Source organism: Triticum aestivum, chromosome 4D, assembly GCF_018294505.1.
Source record: "Triticum aestivum cultivar Chinese Spring chromosome 4D, IWGSC CS RefSeq v2.1, whole genome shotgun sequence".
Lineage (NCBI taxonomy): Eukaryota > Viridiplantae > Streptophyta > Magnoliopsida > Poales > Poaceae > Triticum > Triticum aestivum.
In genome coordinates, this window is record NC_057805.1 from 210,093,060 (window position 1) to 210,113,655 (window position 20,596).

Sequence of the window (20,596 nt, forward strand, 5' to 3'; positions counted from 1 at the left end):
AATGCATGAGTTAAATAAGGAAAATATTGAGCGCACGAATGCTAAATATAAACTTGCTGGAGATAAGGGTAGAAAACGTGTTGTCTTTGCTCTTGGAGATCTTGTTTGGTTAGATTTACGCAAAGATAGGTATCTTGATTCGCGCAAGTCAAAGCTAATGCCACGTGCTGATGGTCCTTTTAAGGTGTTAGAGAAAATAAATGATAATGCATATAAAATTGAGCTACCTGCATATTTTGGGGCTCTCACTTCTAACATTGCAGGTTTGAAGCTTTACCTAGGTGAGGAAGATGAGCTTCCGTCGAGGACAACTTCAATTAAAGAAGGGGAGGATGATGAGGACATCACTAAGAAAGTTACACCCACAGCCCTATTGCTACATATAGTGGACTAATTACTAGAGCTCGTGCATGCCAATTAAATTACCAGGTACTTTTGTTTCTTGGTAATGATTCTAATGTTCATGAGAATATGATGTTGCCTAAATTGGACACATTTTTTTGGGTTGTAAATGAAGGGCCAAGCATGGACAAGGACAATGAACATTCGAGCATGATCAAGCATTGAGAAGATGGCGCAAACAAGGGGAGCAAGAACAGAGTTTTGATGACTCCCTTGCAGTGGCGCCAGAAAGTTCATGTCTGCTAGAACTACGTCGGTATTTCCCCAAAGAGGAAGGGATGATGCAGCACATCGACGGTAGGTATTTTCCTCAGTGATGAAACCAAGGTTATCGAACCAGTAGGAGAACCAAGCAACATAACGTAAACAACCCCTGCACACAGATAACAAATCCTCGCAACCCGACGTGTTAAAGGGGTTGTCAATCCCTTCCGGGTAACGGCGCCACAAGATAGGCAAACAGATGTGAGATAAATTTGTAGTAGATTGAAAGATAGACCGCACATAAAATAAATAGAAATAAAACATAGCAAGGTATTTTTGGTTTAATTGATCTGAAAATAAATGCAAGGAAAAGATTATATCGCAAAGGCAAATATATGAGAAAGAAGACCCGGGGGCCGTAGGTTTCACTACTGGCTTCTCTTGAGAAAAATAGCAAACGGTGGGTAAACAAATTACTGTTGGGCAATTGATAGAACTTCGAATAATCATGACGATATCCAGGCAATGATCATTATATAGGCATCACGTCCAAGATTAGTAGACCGACTCCTGCCTGCATCTACTACAATTACTCCACACATCGATCGCTATCCAGCATGCATCTAGTGTGATAGAGGCGAGGGTGTCCCGATCTTTCGATGAGATGACAACTATCGATTTGGTGGAGACGACTTTGACGATCCGACTACAAACGTGCACGACGTTGCGCCTTATCAATCGCTAAACCAATCTCCTGAGGTTACTGACGATGCCGGAAGCACGATCAGCCTGACCACGAAGGTCTATTCCTGCAAGCAATCGAAGAACGAGCAAGAATATGATAATGCAATCTGAATATTGCGAATATATATGAAGTATTGATAGTGGTGGGAATCCGTAAGCGGTCTTGGTCTGGTCGTTGGACACAAACGAAGTACACGAAGTTGCAATGGCTAACTTTTAACTAAACAAATTCCCAGGAAAAAGCTACTAGATGGATCTACTTATATAGGAGCAAGGGGTGGCGGCCAAGGAGGTGGGAGGACGTCCCAAGGCAGCCTAAAACCAACCCTAGGTCGTACAAGGCTCATGGGCCCAAGTGGAGGTGATGCAACACCTTTGGACTTGTAGTTTGACTCGGATTTTGGTGCAACGTCAGATTGTTTCGATCATAACTCAATGCTCCGGACGAATTTAAAGGTGAATCCAATTGGGTTGGAAAGAGCACGAAATCTAGTTTCCAACAAAAAAAGAATCAACCAATTCGGAGTCCGTATGAAAAAGTTGTTGGCGTTTTGAGTCAGATATGTCTGTGCAGTCCGAATCTGAATCCAGAACGTGAGAGACTTGGACTCTATCTTCTCTTGGCCCAAAAGTGACGTGAGAGGACTTTTTGAACAGAACCTAAACTTCTCCTTTTCCCCTATCTTCATATGTGGATTGTACAAATGTCCCATACACCTGCAATTAGACAAAACACAAAAGTGTGTGAAGGTATTTTTGTTCTGGATAACATAAATAGATTATTGAATAGTTTGCACTAGAAATCACCTGACAAATATGCATGTATGCAATATTTTTGGTCGTATCCAAGGTAATCATGTCCTCATCATCCTCCCCTTCTTGAAAACAAAGCCGTCCTCCGCGTTGCTTAATCTGAAATCTGGCTAACAAAAGAGACAAGGTGTACATGTTGTATATGTACATGTCATCCGTTTTTACTGATCTCATTTGGTGCACATGTGACTCAGTTATACAAGAGCACCCTTCAAAAGTCGTGAAATGTAAAGTCAATACATTATCACAAGAAGTCAAAGGCATGAAAATATTGCAACTCAGTTTGCACATATAAGTGAAGCTCTTATTCATATCAAAAGATTGACAATGCTTATCATTAAACCATCCCAACATTGATGAACCATCACCAAGATTAGAGGTCATATCAAAATGATTAAACATTGGCACAATTATTTTCAAACATATTTGATCCAAATCTGATTTATTCCCTGATTCACTTGATTCTTTTGCATCGATAGTTAATTCAATGGGCTCACTCAAAATTGTTTGATCACATGGCAAAGTCAAATCATCAACATAGTCCTCTAAGATAGCTGGTGTGATCAAAGTAGTGGGTAGCTCACCGCATGGTGCACTTAAATTGACAAGACATTCATCATACTCATGTGGAAGTGGAAGATTAGTACCTTTGTCATTACCTCTTATAATCAACTCAGATGAGGTAGGCACTCTCGGTGATGATGTGTCACATGGTGGAGGTGATGTAGTCCTCACAACAACGGATGTGGTTGTCATAGTATGCTTAGTAGTTGAAGGGACAACCGTATCAACTCTTGGAATGTGCATCTCACGCTTGTTCTCCTTGTGCGCAACACGTCGTTTTATTTCCTGTTCAGCTTTGCAAGCAAGATGAAACAAATGGTCCATAGGATAACACTCTTCATGTATTAGTATCTCCTGAATGTCACGATTTAATCCTCCCCAAAATCTATCCATAAAATCTTCTTCACTTTCTTCTAAAGAGGAATGCAGCAAGGTAGTTTGTAAAGTATCATAATATTTTGTTACGGTGTCACTACCTTGTTTTAAATGTTGCAACTTTGTAATCATGTCACGAGTATAATAAGCGGGAACGAATGTATGTCGCATGGCAAGTTTCAAATCATCCCAAGTAGTAGGTATATCATTAGGGTGTAACGACAATATTCACTCCACCAAACTACAGCATAACCAGTGAAAGAACCAACCGCAACCTTAACTTTTTTACGTACATCAAAATTATTGGAAGCAAATATATTATTTAGGTCAAACTCCCATTCAATATATAAAGCAGGTCTAAAACGGCCATTAAATGGTGGTATAGAAACATTAACCTGATCATGTGCATTTGGATGGTTGTGCACCTCTCGTGACGGTTGTGGTATTTGCATAGGTGATGGCACATCTCCCACGATCGACAAACCCCATGAATTGACTCTAGATCCTGTCATGATTAGTAGAAACAAGAAAAAAAATTCAAGAATAATGTTCCTATGAACTACTAGGATGTGGTGGTAAAGCGCTCACAGTAAAGCAAATATCAATATCTTACAAGTTCTTACCAAGCAGCAGGTGGTGACAGGCAACCAGCGGTGTCAAATAACTCCAAAAATTGAGTAAAGCGATTGCCAGGGGAACGTACGTATACACGGTGTAGAAATATGTGGAGCTGGGTTGGCTATATATGGTAGCAAAATATTAGCAATAATCAATTCAGAGATGCAATGTTGAATAAACGCTCAACGACGGTACTGTGCTGGTCCTAGGCTAGACCGGACTAGAGACGCGAGCCTAGAACACTAATGAGGTCACGACGTAGCACAACTAGCATCAATGAAGGATACTAAGTAGCTCTGGACAGTAAGATATAAGTGAAGATCACAACGGCAGTAAAGATAATGATGAAAAACAACTGCCAAGCAGGATATACAACAACTCTCTCCAACTTTCCTCTTGAAAAGTTTGTGCCAATTTTCTGATAATTTTTTTCAAAGAATGCTACTAACTCAAGCTTTCCAATGCAAAAAGAATCACTCAATTCCGAGTTGATATGAGGAGTGAAAGAATTCTGAGACTGGCTTGAAAAACTGGAATAAGCTGTGTCCGCGTACTTCGGAGGGCAAAAAGACCTATTTAGAAGACGATTTTGAGGTGTCAAATATTGAACTAGTCTCTGCAACTATTTAGATGCGGCTCGTCGCTAGCTTTCATTTGAGTACTCGCGGAGTCAAAACGGACTTCGTATAAGGAAGGTATGCCTGTTTTACTAAACAGTGCACAAAACAGATTCCAATCCGAATTCAACTACGAGATTGAGTCTAGATAGATCCGAATTTTGTTTTTTTTCTTCTCTCTTTTTTTTTCCTCACACTTTTTTTCTTTCTCTTTTTTTTCTGACTTCTTTTTCTTTTTTTTCTCTTTTTTTTTCTCTGTCTTTTTTTTTCTCTCCCTCTTTCCAAGACAAACTAGATAAGATGCAGATTGGATCAAGCGAAGATGTGAACGACCTCAACTATGATTGTGACAATGAACTATGGGTAGCACATGGTGGAATTTGATGGATGGTGTGGTGGACAGCAGAAGGGATAACGATGCAGCGGCGACGTGACTAATGTGAACAGAACTCGAAACTCTAAACGAACTAGACCCTAAGACCAGCAACTCGACACGACGATGCAACTGATAATTCAATAATGCAAACAATGAATAGAAAATTGCAAAGGCTCAGACTGGCTTGGACAAAAGGATGAATAGATCTAACTTTTTTGTGGCTTTTTCTTGGACAATAGGTAAGAAAATAAATCTAATCTAGGGGAAACTGGAAATTCTCACCGAGCAACCTGAAAACTGATACCACTTGATAGAGGCAAAGGGTGTCCCGATCTTTCGATGAGATGATAACTATCGATTTGGTGGAGACGACTTTGACGATCCGACTACAAACGTGCACGACGTTGCGCCTTATCAATCGCTAAACCAATCTCCTGAGGTTACTGACGATGCCGGAAGCACGATCAGCCTGACCACGAAGGTCTATTCCTGCAAGCAATCGAAGAGCAAGCAAGAATATGATAATGCAATCTGAATATTGCGAATATATATGAAGTATTGATAGTGGTGGGAATCCGTAAGCGGTCTTGGTCTGGTCGTTGGACACAAACCAAGTACACGAAGTTGCAATGGCTAACTTTTAACTAAACAAATTCCCAGGAAAAAGCTACTAGATGGATCTACTTATATAGGAGCAAGGGGTGGCGGCCAAGGAGGTGGGAGGACGTCCCAAGGCAGCCTAAAACCAACCCTAGGTCGTACAAGGCTCATGGGCCCAAGTGGAGGTGATGCAACACCTTTGGACTTGTAGTTTGACTCGGATTTTGGTGCAACGTCAGATTGTTTCGATCATAACTCAATGCTCCGGATGAATTTAAAGGTGAATCCAATTGGGTTGGAAAGAGCACGAAATCTAGTTTCCAACAAAAAAAGAATCACCCAATTCGGAGTCTGTATGAAAAAGTTGTTGGCGTTTTGAGTCAGGTATGTCTGTGCAGTCCGAATCTGAATCCAGAACATGAGAGACTTGGACTCTTTATTCTCTTGGCCCAAAAGTGACGTGAGAGGACTTTTTGAACAGAACCTAAACTTCTCCTTTTCCCCTATCTTCATATGTGGATTGTACAAATGTCCCATACACCTGCAATTAGACAAAACACAAAAGTGTGTGAAGTATTTTTGTTCTGGATAACATAAATAGATTATTGAATAGTTTGCACTAGAAATCACCTGACAAATATGCATGTATGCAATATTTTTGGTCGTATCCAAGGTAATCATGTCCTCATCATAGTGTATTAAGTTCATGGAAAAATGAAGTAATGTAATAAGAATGATGACATGATGTAGACAAGATCTATGTATGTAGAGATAGACCCCATCGTTTTATCCTTAGTAGCAACGATACATACATGTCGTTTCCCTTTCTATGACTCGGATCAAGCACCATAAGATCGAACCCACTACAAAGCACCTCTTCCCATTGCAAGATAAATAGATCAAGTTGGCCAAACAAAACCCAAATATCGGAGAAGAAATACGAGGCTATAAGCAATCATGCATATAGGAGATCAAAGAAACTCAAATAACTTTCATGGATATAAAAAGATATAACTTATCATAAACTCAAAGTTCATCAGATCCCAACAAACACACCGCAAAAAGAGTTACATCATATGGATCTCCAAGAGAACATTGTATTGAGAATCCAGCGAGAGAGAGGAAGCCATCTAGCTACTAACTACGGACCCGAAGGTCTACAAAGAACTACTCACGCATCATTGGAGAGGCACCAATGGAGGTGGTGAACCCCATCCGAGATGGTGTTTAGATTCGATCTAGTGGTTCTGGACTCTGCGGCGGCTGGATGAATATTTCGTCGATGCTTTTAGGGTTTTTGGAATATTGGGGTATTTATAGAGCAAAGAGGCGGTCCGAGGGGCACCCGAGGTGGGCACAACCCACCAGGGCGCGCCTGGGCCTCCTGGCGTGCCCTGGTGGGCTGTGCCCCCCTCGAGGCACCCCCAAGCGCAGCCAGGGCCCATTGTGTTCCTTCTGGCCCATGAAAATTCTTCGTGAAGTTTCGTGGCATTTGGACTCTGTCTGATATTGATTTCCTGCGATGTAAAAAACATGCAGAAAACAGCAACTGTCACTTGGCACTATGTCAATAGGTTAGTATCAAAAAATGATATAAAATGACTATAAAATGATTATAAAACATCCAAGATTGATAATATAACAGCATGGAACAATAAAAAATTATAGATACGTTGGAGACGTATCAACATCCCCAAGCTTAACTCCTACTCGTCCTCGAGTAGGTAAGTAATAAAAACAGAATTTTTTATGTGGAATGCTGCCTAACATGTCATATCATATTCTTTTCTTTATAGCATGGACATTTGGACTTTTATATGATTCAAAGCAATAGTCTAGTTTTCACAAAATAATTTAGATACTCAAGCATATCAGCAAGCAACCATGTCTTTCAAAATATCAACGCTAAAATAAGTTATCCCTAGCCCATCATGCTCAACCATTGATCCATTCATGAAACACACCCGAATATTAGCTACACCCAATACTTAAGTATGTTCATATTGCCTCCTAATTGGTGCTTTTTGTAAGAGAAGATGGACACTCAAATTCAAAATAAAAATTGCATAAAGTAAAAGAAAGGCCCTTCGCAGAGGGAAGTAGGATTTGTAGAGGTGCCAGAGCTCAAAGCAAAAAACTTAGAGATAAAAATATTTTGGGAGGTGTATCCATCCCACCAACGAAAACGACTTAGAGTTCCCAACACTTTCCATGCTAGATATATCATAGGCGGTTACCAAACAGAAAATAAAGTTTATTCCTTTTTCCACCATACTTTCACTTTCCAGGGCTAGCCGTATCCACGGTTTCCCTCCATACCAACACTTTCCAAGGAATTTATTATTTGACAACATAAAGTAAATTCATTTTTGCATTTCGTGACTGGGCATCCCTAAAACCTTTGCCTTACTCTCGTGCAATGACAAGTGAATAAACACTCATCGTGAGAATAACACATCTAGCATGGAAAATATTAGCCACCCCTCACCGCTCCGCGGGCGAAACAAACACACAAAAGAGAAGTTTATTTTGAAAATTAGCGACGGCACATGCAAATTTTCTTAGAACGGCAAAAGAATACCGCGTATAGGTAGATATAGTGGACTCATGTGGCAAGACTGGTTTAAAGGATTTTGGATGCACAAGTAGAGATCATACTTGGTGCAAAATGAAGGCTAGCAAAAAGATTGAGAAGCGACCAATGAAGAAACGAATAATCTCATAAGCAAGCATTAAGGATAAATAACACCAAATAATGCTCCACAAGTAGGATATAATTTCATTGCATGACTATTGACTTTTGTACTTGCATAGGGAATCACAAACCTTAACACCAATATTCTTACTAAAGCATAATTACTCATCAACATAACTCACATATCACATCATCATATCTCAAAACTATTACTAAGAATCAAGTTTATTTTGTCCAATGATCTTCATGAAAGTTTTTATTATATCCTTCTTGGATATCTATCACCTTGGGGCTAATTTTCATGTGTTGTTTTTCATAAGCTCAAACAAATATAAGTGAAGATCAAGAGCATAAATAAATTTCTTTCTCTCAAAATAATTTAAGTGAAGCAAGAGAGAATTTCTTGAAAATTTTACTAACTCTCAAATAAATCTAAGTGAAGCAAGAGAGCATTTCTTCAAAAATACTAAGCACACCATGCTCAAAAAAGATATAAGTGAAGCACTAGAGCAAGTCCATAGCTCATAAAAAATTTAAGTGAAGCATAGAGAGCAATTCTAACAAGTCATGACATAATTTTGGCTCTCCCAAATAGGTGTGTCCAGCAAGGATTGATGACTTTAAACACAAAATAAAACAACCAAAGACTCATATCATACCGCTCCAAGCAAAACACATATCATGTGACAAATAAAAATATAGTTTCGAGTAAAATACCGATAGTCGTTGGAAGAAAGCGGGGATGCCACTCGGGGGCATCCCCAAGCTTAGTTGGTTGCTCATTTTTGGATAATATCTTGGGATGCCGGGGCATCCCCAAGCTTAGCCTCTTCTATCCTTCCATCATCCATCGTAAGATAACCCAAAACTTGAAAACTTCAATCACACAAAACTCAACAAAACCTTCATGAGATCCGTTAGTATAAGAAAGCAAACCACTACTATAAGTACTGTATCAAACCAATTCATAATTTTTTTATATTATATCTACTGTATTCCAACTTTTCTATGGCAAAAACTCATCAAAGGAAACCATAGAGCCATCAAAATAAGCACACAACACAAAGAAAACAGAATATGTCAAAACAGAACAGTCTGTAGCAATTTGACTTTTTCGAAAACCTCTGGAACTCCACAAATTCTAAAAAAAAATAGGAAGACCATGGAAATTTGTATATTAATCTTCTTCAAAAAGAATCAGGGCAAAATCACTTTCTGATAAAAAATGAGAATTGTTTTCGTGAGCGCAAAGTTTCTGTCTTTTTCAGCAAGATCAAACAACTATCACCCAAGAAGATACTATCAGTTCTACTTGGCACAAACACTAATTAAAACACAAAAAACACAATCATACCAGTAGCATAATTGTGCTAACACTTAGTTTTACGCCCTTAGCTAGGCATAAAGACAAAAGCAAAAATAAAATGTATTCATTGGGTTGCCTCCCAACAAGCGCTATAGTTTTACGCCCCTAGCTAGCCATAAAGCAAGGATCTAAGTATTGTCATCTTTGGTGTGAGATCCATAAGATTCCCTCATGATTTATTCATAAGGTGGCTTAATTCTTGTTCTAGGAAAGTGTTCATACCCTTCCTCAAAGGAAATTGGAATCTAGTATTGCCTTCTTTCATATCAATCACGGCACCGATAGTGCGTAAAAACGGTCTACCAAGAATAATTGGACAAGACAGATTGCAATCAATATCAAGAAAAATAAAATCTATGGGCACATAATTCCTATTTGCAAGAATAAGAACATCATTAATTCTTCCCATAGGCTTTTTAATAGTAGAATCCGCCAAGTGCAAATTCAAAGAACATTCTTCAAGATTAGTAAGACCAAGCACATCACATAAAGATTTCGGAATTGTAGAAACACTAGCACCCAAGTCACACAAAGCAAAGAACTCATAATTTGTAATCTTGACTTTGATAATAGGTTCCCATTCATCATGCAATTTTCTAGGAATTGATACTTCTAATTCCAATTTTTCTTCAAGAGCTTTCATTATAGCATCAACAATATGTTTAGTAAAAGCTTTGTTTTGTTCATAGGCATGGGGTGAATTTATCATTGATTGCAACAAAGAAATACAATCAATCAAAGATCAACTATCATAATTAAAATCTTTGTAATCCAAAAGAGTGGGCACATCACTAGTTAAAGTTTTGACCTCTCCAAACCCACTTTCATCAATTTTTCTCAACAAGATTTTCACCCTCCGAAATATTGGGACGCCTTCTACTTAAAGTTGACTCTTCTCCAGTCCCTTTTTCATCAATCTTAACTTTACTAAACAAGGAATCAATAGAGGAAACACCAATCATTTTAAGATCTTCATCACTTTTATGAAAGAAATCACTAGAAAACGCTTTTTCTAAAAATTCTGTTTTAGCTCTAAGCATAGCGGTTCTTTTCTTACTTTCATCCATAGAAACATAAAGATATTTAATTGATTCATCTACTTTAGGCACAAAAAATTTCATGTTGAGATTTTCCACATCAAGAGCAATTCTATCAACACTTCTAGACAAATCATCAATCTTACTCAATTTTTCTTCTATTGAAGTGTTGAAAACTTTATGTGTATTGATAGATTCTTTAATATTATTCTCAAGATCAGAGCTGTTCCTATTATTATTATAAGATTGATTTCCATAGGAATTACCATAATTATTAGAGGAATTACTACGAAAAGGCCTATGATTAAAATTACCTCTATAAGCATTATTATTGAAATTATTTCAAGATATAAAATTCACATCTATGGCATCACTATTTTGCTCAATCAAAGTAGACAAAGGCATATCATTAAAATCAATAGGAGCACTTTTACTAGCAACCAATTTCATAAGAGCATCAACTTTTTCACTCAAAGAAGAAATTTCTTCAACCGAATTAACATTTTTACTAGCAGGAGCCCTTTCGATATGCCATTGTGAATAATTTGCCATGATATTATCAAGCAATTTGGTGGCTTCACCAAAAGTAATTTCCATAAAAGTACCACCCGCGGCGGAATCTAAAAGATTACGAGAAACAAAATTCAATCGCGCATAAAATTTTTGTATGATCATCCATAGATTTAACCCATGAGTTGTGCAATTCCTTAGCATCATTTTCATCCTTTCCCAAGATTGTGCAGCATGCTCATGCTCAAGTTGCTTGAAATTCATGATCTGGGTTCTAAGGGAAATAATTTTTGCGGGAGGAAAATACTTAGTGTTAAAAGCATCTTTGCACTCATTCCAAGAATCGATACTATTACGAGGCAAAGAAGAGAACCAATTTTTTGCAGAATCACGCAAAGAAAACGGAAATAGTTTCATCTTCACCACATCATTGTCCACCTCTTTTTTCTTTTGCATATCGCATAATTCCACTAAGGTATTAAGATGGGATGCGGCATCCTCATTAGGAGTACTAGAAAATTGATCTTTCATAACAAGATTCAGCAAAGCAGTATTAACATCACAAGACTCCGCACTAGTGGCGGGAGGAGCAATCGGAGTGCCAATAAAATCATTGTTGTTGGTATTTGAGAAATCACATAACTTGGTGTTCTCTTGAGTCATGATGACCACACAACAAGAATGCACTCCAAAACAGATCTGGCGAGAAAATGGCGAACGAAAAAGAGAGGCAAATAAAATGGCAAATTTTCGTGAAATGGGGGAGAGGAAAACGAGAGGCAAATGGCAAATAATGTAAATTGCGAGGAGATGAGATTTGTGATTAGGAACCTGGTATATGTTGAAGATCCTCCCCGACAACGGCGCCAGAAATTCCTTTTGATGACTCCCTAGCAGTGGCGCCAGAAAGTTCTTGTCTGCTAGAACTACGTCGGTATTTCCCGAAAGAGGAAGGGATGATGTAGCACAGCGATGGTAGGTATTTCCCTCAGTGATGAAACCAAGGTTATCGAACCATTAGGAGAACTAAGAAACACAACGTAAACAACCCGTGCACACAGATAACAAATCCTCGCAACCCGACGTGTTAAAGGGGTTGTCAATCCCTTTCAGCTAACGGCGCCTCAAGATAGGCAAACGGACGTGAGATAAATTTGTAGTAGATTGAAAGATAGATCGCAAATAAAATAAATAGAAATAGAATGCAACAAGATATTTTTGTATTTTTGGTTTAATAGATCTGAAAATAAATGCAAGGAAAAGAGTAGATCGCAAAGGCAAATATATGGGAAAGAAGACCCGGGGGCCGTAGGTTTCACTAGTGGCTTCTCTCAAGAAAAATAGCAAACGGTGGGTAAACAAATTACTGTTGGGCAATTGATAGAACTTCGAATAATCATGACGATATCCAGGCAATGATCATTATATAGGCATCACGTCCAAGATTAGTAGACCGACTCCTGCCTGCATCTGCTACTATTACTCCACACATCGACCGCTATCCAGCATGCATCTAGTGTATTAAGTACATGGAAAAACGAAGTAATGCAGTAAGAACGATGACATGATGTAGACAAGATCTATCTATGTAGAGATAGACCCCACCATTTTATCCTTAGTAGCAACGATACATACGTGTCGTTTCCCTTTCTGTCACTCGGATCAAGCACCGTAAGATCGAACCCACTACAAAGCACCTCTTCCTATTGCAAGATAAATAGATCAAGTTGGCCAAACAAAACCCAAATATCGGAGAAGAAATACGAGGCTATAAGCAATCATGCATATAGGAGATCAAAGAAACTCAAATAACTTTCATGGATATAAAAAGATATAACTGATCATAAACTCAAAGTTCATCAGATCCCAACAAACACACCGCAAAAAGAGTTACATCATACGGATCTCCAAGAGACCATTGTATTGAGAATCCAACGAGAGAGAGGAAGCCATCTAGCTACTAACTACGGACCCGAAGGTCTACAAAGAACTACTCACGCATCATCGGAGAGGCGCCAATGGAGGCGCTGAACCCCATCCGAGATGGTGTCTAGATTGGATCTGGTGGTTCTGGACTCTGCGGCTGCTGGCTGAATATTTCGTTGACGCTTTTAGGGTTTCTGGAATATTGGGGTATTATAAAGCAAAGAGGCGGTCCGGGGGGCACCCGAAGTGGGCACAACCCACCAGGGCGCGCCTAGGCCTCCTAGGACGCCCTGGTGGGTTGTGCCCCCCTTGGGGCACCCCCAAGCGTAGCCAGGGCCCATTGTGTTCCTTCTGGCCCATAAAAATTCTCCGTGAAGTTTCGTGGCATTTGGACTCCGTCTGATATTGATTTCCTGCGATGAAAAAAACATGCAGAAAACAACAACTGGCACTTGGCACTATGTCAATAGGTTAGTACCAAAAAATGATATAAAATGACTACAAAATGATTGTAAAACATCCAAGATTGATAATATAACAGCATGGAACAATAGAAATTATAGATATGTTGCAGACGTATCAAGTTTCCGGTGGAGTTTTCAGCACTTTGGAGCCACCATGATGACATCCAAGGAAATGTACGAAATATACAAGATGGCCTTTCATAAATTTCACCCATAGCTTAATATAGGTGTTGCACCACCTTATTTTTGGGCCAGGCCCATGTAATTTTGAAATACTACTTATAGGATTTTTTTAGACTATGTATTGTAGGGAAACTACTCAGGAGCTGTTTTAGTCCCACCTTGCAAAGGGGGGACGAACTCCCCTCTCTTTCCCCTACAATTATAGCCCTTAAGGCACAGTTTAGACTTCAGGTTTTGTTTAGATTAAAGTTCGCTATAGCTGCAACTCGCATTCTTCGTTTGTGTTCTATGAGCAAACCAAGACGTCACAAAACCCCACTTTTATCAATAAAGCTTTCCTCTTATATTCGTAATATCCAGATTGCAACTTCAGTTCCTTGCTTGTTCTTCATTTGCGTCCAGGAAACTGACCCTCGTCGTTAGGTTGATTGTGCTTCAGTGTGGTCAATAACCTCTCAGAGTTGGTTTACCGATTGCTAAGGCATGACATCCTCGCAGGTTCGTAGTCGGGTCGTCAAAGTCTACTCCACCAAAAAAGATAGCCACCTTCTCGTTGAAAGACGGGACATCTTTGCCTCTATCAGACCACATCATGACGATCGGGATCTGTGCGTATCTCGCCCGGTGTTGGTGGAAACGACAGCTATGGGATCACGGGGAATCCCTTCTAAGGTCGGCGGGCGCGGGGCTGTGGAAAGAGCGGGTTTAAGAGATCAACACGGGAGATTTATCCAGGTTCGGGCCGGAAGTGATGCGTAATACCCTACTCCTGCTGGCTTGTGTTTATCTGGTGTTCTTGGACTAGCTACAAAGGGTGCAGGGTCCAAAAAGTCCGAATCCTCTCTCTGTACGCCGCGGGCCTCCTTTTATAGCCAAAGGGGCTGCCACAGTGGCACACAGGAGGTGGAAAGTTGTACAGTGTACAAGCTTATCGCCTGACATCACGGGACAAAACACATTCAATGCGCTACTTAGGTGTCCTCTTACTTTATCGGTGACGGCAACGAGGCCCGTCCCGTCCGCCGCCGCTTCGCCTTGCTCTGACACGCGTCCAGGCTGACTAGGAGCGCAGCGCCACGCTTGCTGGCTGGCTGCTGAGTTGCCGCGGTGGCAGAGTCTTCACGAAGATCTGCATGCCACCACGCAGGTGCTTGCTGAGTTGGCCTGGAAGCCGCACGTCGCAACGTAGGTGCCTGCCTTGTTGGCGGGTTGACTGCTATGTTGGAACGGCGATGGAGTCTTGGCGGGTGGGGGCCGGGCTGCAGCCCCGTAGATGTCCCCGGCAAGGGTCTTGCCGGGCCTCGTAGGTGTCCCCGGCAAGGGTCTTGCCGGGGGTCTCTGTCTTCTGGTTCTCATCTAGTATTGCATATTCTTGGTCTTCACAAAGATCTGCATGCCACCATGGAGGCGCCTCCCGAGCCTTGGTTCCAATGTGGTTGATGGTGTCGGAACTTGTAGACTCAAGGGTGGCGGCCCTGTTGGTGTTGGGAAAGTTGCCTCGGCAAGGCTCTTGCCGGGGTCGTGAAGGCCGCCCCGGCAAGGACCTTGCCGGGGGAGTTTCACCTCGCCCCTCAGCTCTTCATGCTTCTGGTCTTGAGGATTGTTCTGGTAGTCTTTGCTTCCTCCGCCCCGCCAAGCGTTGCTGCAGGCGTGTGGCTGCGACTGCCCGTGCACAAGTAAAGGGGTACAAAAAGGACCCCTACTTTTGTACACGGACAGGAGCCCCCGGGCCTGGGCCACATATAAGCGTGGAGCGTTATTGGGCCAGGCCCGGAACAGTGCGCAGGCGTGCGCGCGACGGAGTTTTACCGTAGTAGCTCCCTCGCCAGTTGTGCTTCCCCACGACCTGCGTTGAATGCGTGACGTGGGGGTCGTGCGTGGGGCGGTGGCAGCACGCCTGCGTCACATCGCAGTAAAGAGGCGGCTTGCGCCTTCCCCATAAAAAGGAAAAACCGCAGGCGCGCTGCTCATTTACCCCCTGTGCGCCTTCTCCAATCTCAGAACAGCCGTTCCCCTCTTCTTCCTCAGGCGAAAGATTTGAAGCTCTCGCCTCTGCATCGCCGCCGCCGCGCCTCCATTGCTCTTGATTCTTCGCCCTCTTCCAGCCGCCATGGCACCCAAGACCAGCAAGGGCAAGGGAGCGGCCAAGGACGCCGGGGAGAAGGAGGCGCCAGAGAGCGAGCTGGTGTTGCTTCGGACGCAGCACGCCTACTTACCTTCGACGGTCGACGCGGTCCACCTCAGGGAGTACTTCTTGCCCCTGTGGGGGAGGGAGACGACGGGGCACCCTACCACGCGCATCGTCCCCGCCGGTTTTGCCAAGGCCGACCCAAATCGGTACCCCTTCTTCGTCGATCACTTTTCTTGCGGGCTCTGCCCCCCTTTCTCTGATTTCTTCAACGACATCATGCACACCTACGGCTTTCACCTCCTTGACTTTACGCCGAATGTCGTGGCGTGCATGGCCTTCTTCGCCCATCTCTGCGAGGGCTTTGCCGGAGCGCTCCCCAGCACGACGCTTTTCCGCCACTACTTCTATCCTCGCATCCAACCAGGGGACGTGATGAGGACAAGACTACCTTGGATACGACCAAAAATATTGCATACATGCATATTTGTTAGGTGATTTCTAGTACAAACTATTCAATAATCTATTTATGTTATCCAGAACAAAAATACTTCACACACTTCTGTGTTTTGTCTAATTGCAGGTGTATGGGACATTTGTACAATCCTCATATGAAGATAAGAGAAAAGGAGAAGTTTAGGTTCTGTTCAAAAAGTCCTCTCACGTCACTTTTGGGCCTAGAGAAGATAGAGTCCAAGTCTCTCACGTTCTGAATTCAGATTCGGACTACACAGACATACCGGACTCAAAACGCCAACAACTTTTTCATACAGACTCCGAATTGGATGATTCTTTTTTTGTTGGCAAGTAGATTTCGTGCTCTCTCAGACCCAATTGGAATCACTTTCAAATTCGTCCAGAGCGTTGAGATATCGACGAAACAATCTGACGCTGCAGAAGAATCCGAGTCAAACAACAAGTCCAAAGGTGTTGCATCACCTCCACTTGGGCCCATGAGCCTTATACTACCTAGGGTTAGTTTTAGGCTTCCTTGGGACGTCCTCCCATCTCCTTGGCCGCCACCCCTTGTTCCTATATAACTGGATCCATCTAGTAGCTTTTTGCTTGGATTTTGTTTAGATTAAAGTTCGCCATAGCTGCAACTTCGCGTACTTCATTTGTGTTCAATGACCAGACAAAGGCGTCACAGAACCCCACCTTTGATCAATAAAGCTTTCCTCTTATATTCGCAATATCCAGATTGCAATATTAGTTTCTTGCTTGTTCTTCGTTTGCCTGCAGGAAACAGACCCTCGTGGTCAGGTTGATCGTGCTCCGGCGTGGTCAATAACCTCTCGGAGTTGGTTTAGCGATTGTTAAGGCGCAACGTCGTGGACGTTTGTAGTTGGATCGTCAAAGTCGGCTCCACCAAATAGATAGTTATCATCTCATCGAAAGATCGAGACACCCTCGCCTCTATCAAGTGGTATCACTTGATAGAGGCAAAGGTGTCCCGTCTTTCGATGAGATGGTGGCTATCGTTTTTTGGAGGAAGTCGACTTTGACGATCCGACTACGAACATGCGAGGATGTCGCGCCTTAGCAATCGCTAAACCAACTCCGATAGGTTATTGACCACGCCGGAGCACGATCAACCTGACCACGAAGGTGTGTTTCCTGCAGGCAAACGAAGAACAAGCAAGAAACTAAGATTGCAATCTAGATATTGCGAATATAAGAGGAAAGCTATATTGATCAAAGGTGGGGTTCTGTGACGCCTTTGTCTGGTCGTTGAACACAAACGAAGTACGGGAAGTTGTAGCTATGACGAACTTTAATCTAAACAAAACCCAAGCAAAAACTACTAGGTGGATCTACTTATATAGGAGCAAGGGATGTCGGCCAAGGAGGTGAGAGGACGTCCCAAGGAAGCTTAAAACTAACCCTACGTAGTATAAGGCTCATGGGCCCAAGTGGAGGTGATGCAACACATTTGGACTTGTTGTTTGACTCGGATTCTGCTGCAGCATCAGATTGTTCCGTCGATACCTCAACACTCCGGACGAATTTGAAGGTGATTCCAATTGGGTTGGAGAGAGCACGAAATCTACTTTCTAACAAAAAAGAATCACCCAATTCAGAGTCCGTATGAAAAAGTTGTTGGCGTTTTGAGTCAGGTATGTCTGTGCAGTCCGAATCTGAATTCATAACATGAGAATTTGCACCTAAAAAAAATTTGCTCTTTTTTTTCGCTCTTTTTTTCGCTCCTTTTTTTGCGAAAAATCACTATAATGGCGAGTGTCTCATAACTCTTCCCAGGTCAAACTGACAGGATGGGCACAAAATTTTTTTGACTATTTTTTTTCCATAAATCAGGGCAGCGACGACGAAAAAGTGCGACAAAAAATCACTATGATGGCGAGTGTCTCAAAACACTCCCCGGGAAATAGTATAGGGAAAAAATATTTTTGGTTGCCGAAATTTTCGCCTAAAAACTGCCCGGGGGTCTCCAGATTCTTTTTTTTTCGACACCTACTCAGGCAAGGAAACACGAAACGGAAAATAGATGGATCTCTAAAACAAACCGAATATGAAAAGAACTCGGATTGGTGGTGGATATATGGTGGTAGGATATGGCAGCGGTGGTGGTATATGGATACGGATTGGTGGTGGTATATGGATACGGATTCAGAGCGGTGGCGGATAAGCAATAGTGGTAGATGGCAAGGCGATGATGATGGTGCGGCGGCGGCGTGACAACTTATGACCAGAACTCGAAACTCTAAAAGACTAGACTCAAAGACCAGCAACTTGACACGACGATGCAACCGCAAATTCAACAAAGCAAAAACCCTAAAAAGATTATGCAAAGGGTCAGATTGGTTCGGATATACTGAACTAACCCTAATGTTTTGGTGGCTTTTTCGTGGACTGTCGGTATGAAGAACAGACTCGATCTAAACTACAAAAAACTGTAAAATCTCACCGAGCAACCTGGAAATCTGATACCACTTGATAGAGGCAAAGGTGTCCCGTCTTTCGATGAGATGAGGGATATCGTTTTGGTGGAAGTCGACTTTGACGATCCGACTACGAACGTGCGAGGACGTCGCGCCTTAGCAATCGCTAAACCAACTCCGAGAGGTTATTGACCACGCCGGAGCACGATCAACCTGACCACGAGGGTCTGTTTCCTGCGAGCAAACGAAGAACAAGCAAGAAACTGAGATTGCAATCTGGATATTGCGAATATAAGATGAAAGCTTTATTGATCAAGGTGGGGTTCTGTGACGGCTTTGTCTGGTCGTTGAACACAAACGAAGTACGCGAAGTTGCAGCTATGGCGAACTTTTAATCTAAACAAAACCCCCCAAAGTCTAAACGACGCCCTAAGGGCTGTATATATGGAGGAAGAGGGGGGGATTTCGTGGCCCTTGGGAAGGGGTCCGAAACCAACCCTATCTCTTGTTTCCCCACACATACGGACTCTAAAAATAGCCTATACTCAAGTATTTCGAAATTACATGGGCCTGGCCCAATAATAAGGTGACGCAGCACCTAGAATAGCCTCTGGACGAAAGTTATGAAGTAGCATCTTGTATATTTCGTCCAAGGCTTCATGCACGCATTATGGTGGCTTCAACGTCCTGAAATCATCACTTGTAACTCCGTTCTTGTCCCCCATGTGCATGCCATCATCTCCATGCTTGTTCTTGCTCCAATGTTCATCCTTCTCAAAGCTGGGCCCTTCATTTGTAAGCAAAACAAATGTATCCAATTTAGGCAGCATCATATTCTCATGAACATTAGAATCATTACCAAGAAACGAAAGTACCTGGTAATTTAATTGGCGTGCGCGAGCTCTAGTAATTGGTCCAGTATGTATAGTAGCAGGGGCTGTGGGTGTAACAATGGTATTGATGTCCTCATCACATCCTCAAGTACGCATATTGGATGGGCCATTCTTTCATTGTTGTTTCCTTCTTGTTGTCTACATGATACATCTATTGGATGGAGGACCGGCATTGGAGATGGACCCTATGGACCTTCAAGTTGAGGAGTGCTCGGACTTAGTGGATTCACCACCGGACCACCATTTCTACCACGACATTGAGCCATGGTACAACAACTCCCATAACAAGTTTGCACTTTATACATGAATTGACTTGCATTATGATTGCCTTGGTGCATCTTGTATTTCTATGTCATCCATGATATATGAGCTTGAGCATTTTCTTAGCAAATTTGTTGTGATCTTTCTTGATGGCATCTTCATACATAATGATCACATTGCCTACCATCAATTGCATGATAACATAATCATATTGAGCATCCATTGCCATATTCATGCTATTGATAAACCGTCTCACTATGACATCATTTTGCACCGTGGTTGCATTGATCATATTCACAACACATTTGTGTGCACAATGATATCATTTGCTCCCATGAATGCTTTGCATATCATTCTAGATCATCTTGATAAGCTTCATGCGCTTTGTCACGAACAATCTTGCCTCACGGACTCATTCTTCTATGATGGACACTTTGTGTGCGCTAACCATCGTATTTCCAAGTGTACTTTGTGTTTGCTCATTTTGCATGTACCACATACCGGAGACACCTTGGAGTACTTGGATTGCGCCATGTTTTCAACTCCATCCAACTACAAGTTCGTCCACGACAACCGTTTCCATGGTGAGGAGGATCACGATCCGAGGTCGGATCTTTCCCGAGGGGGAGGAGATGATGCGGAGCATCCCACGTTCATCCCCATGTACACTCCGACTACTCTCCAAGCCCCAAGAGGACATATGACGAGACCTCGAACATACACCATTGGACACAAGGTGACCTCGATCCTCTTTGAACCATCACGTTCCACATGTGAGACATGGCTACTACCTCAAATATATGTGTTATGCATGACCAGGAACAAAGAGGAAGACCATGGACACGACGGCGAGGACACCAAGTACAAGGAACTACCGAAGAAGCTCCAGCGAGCGGACGTCCGGACGACACCGGACGACA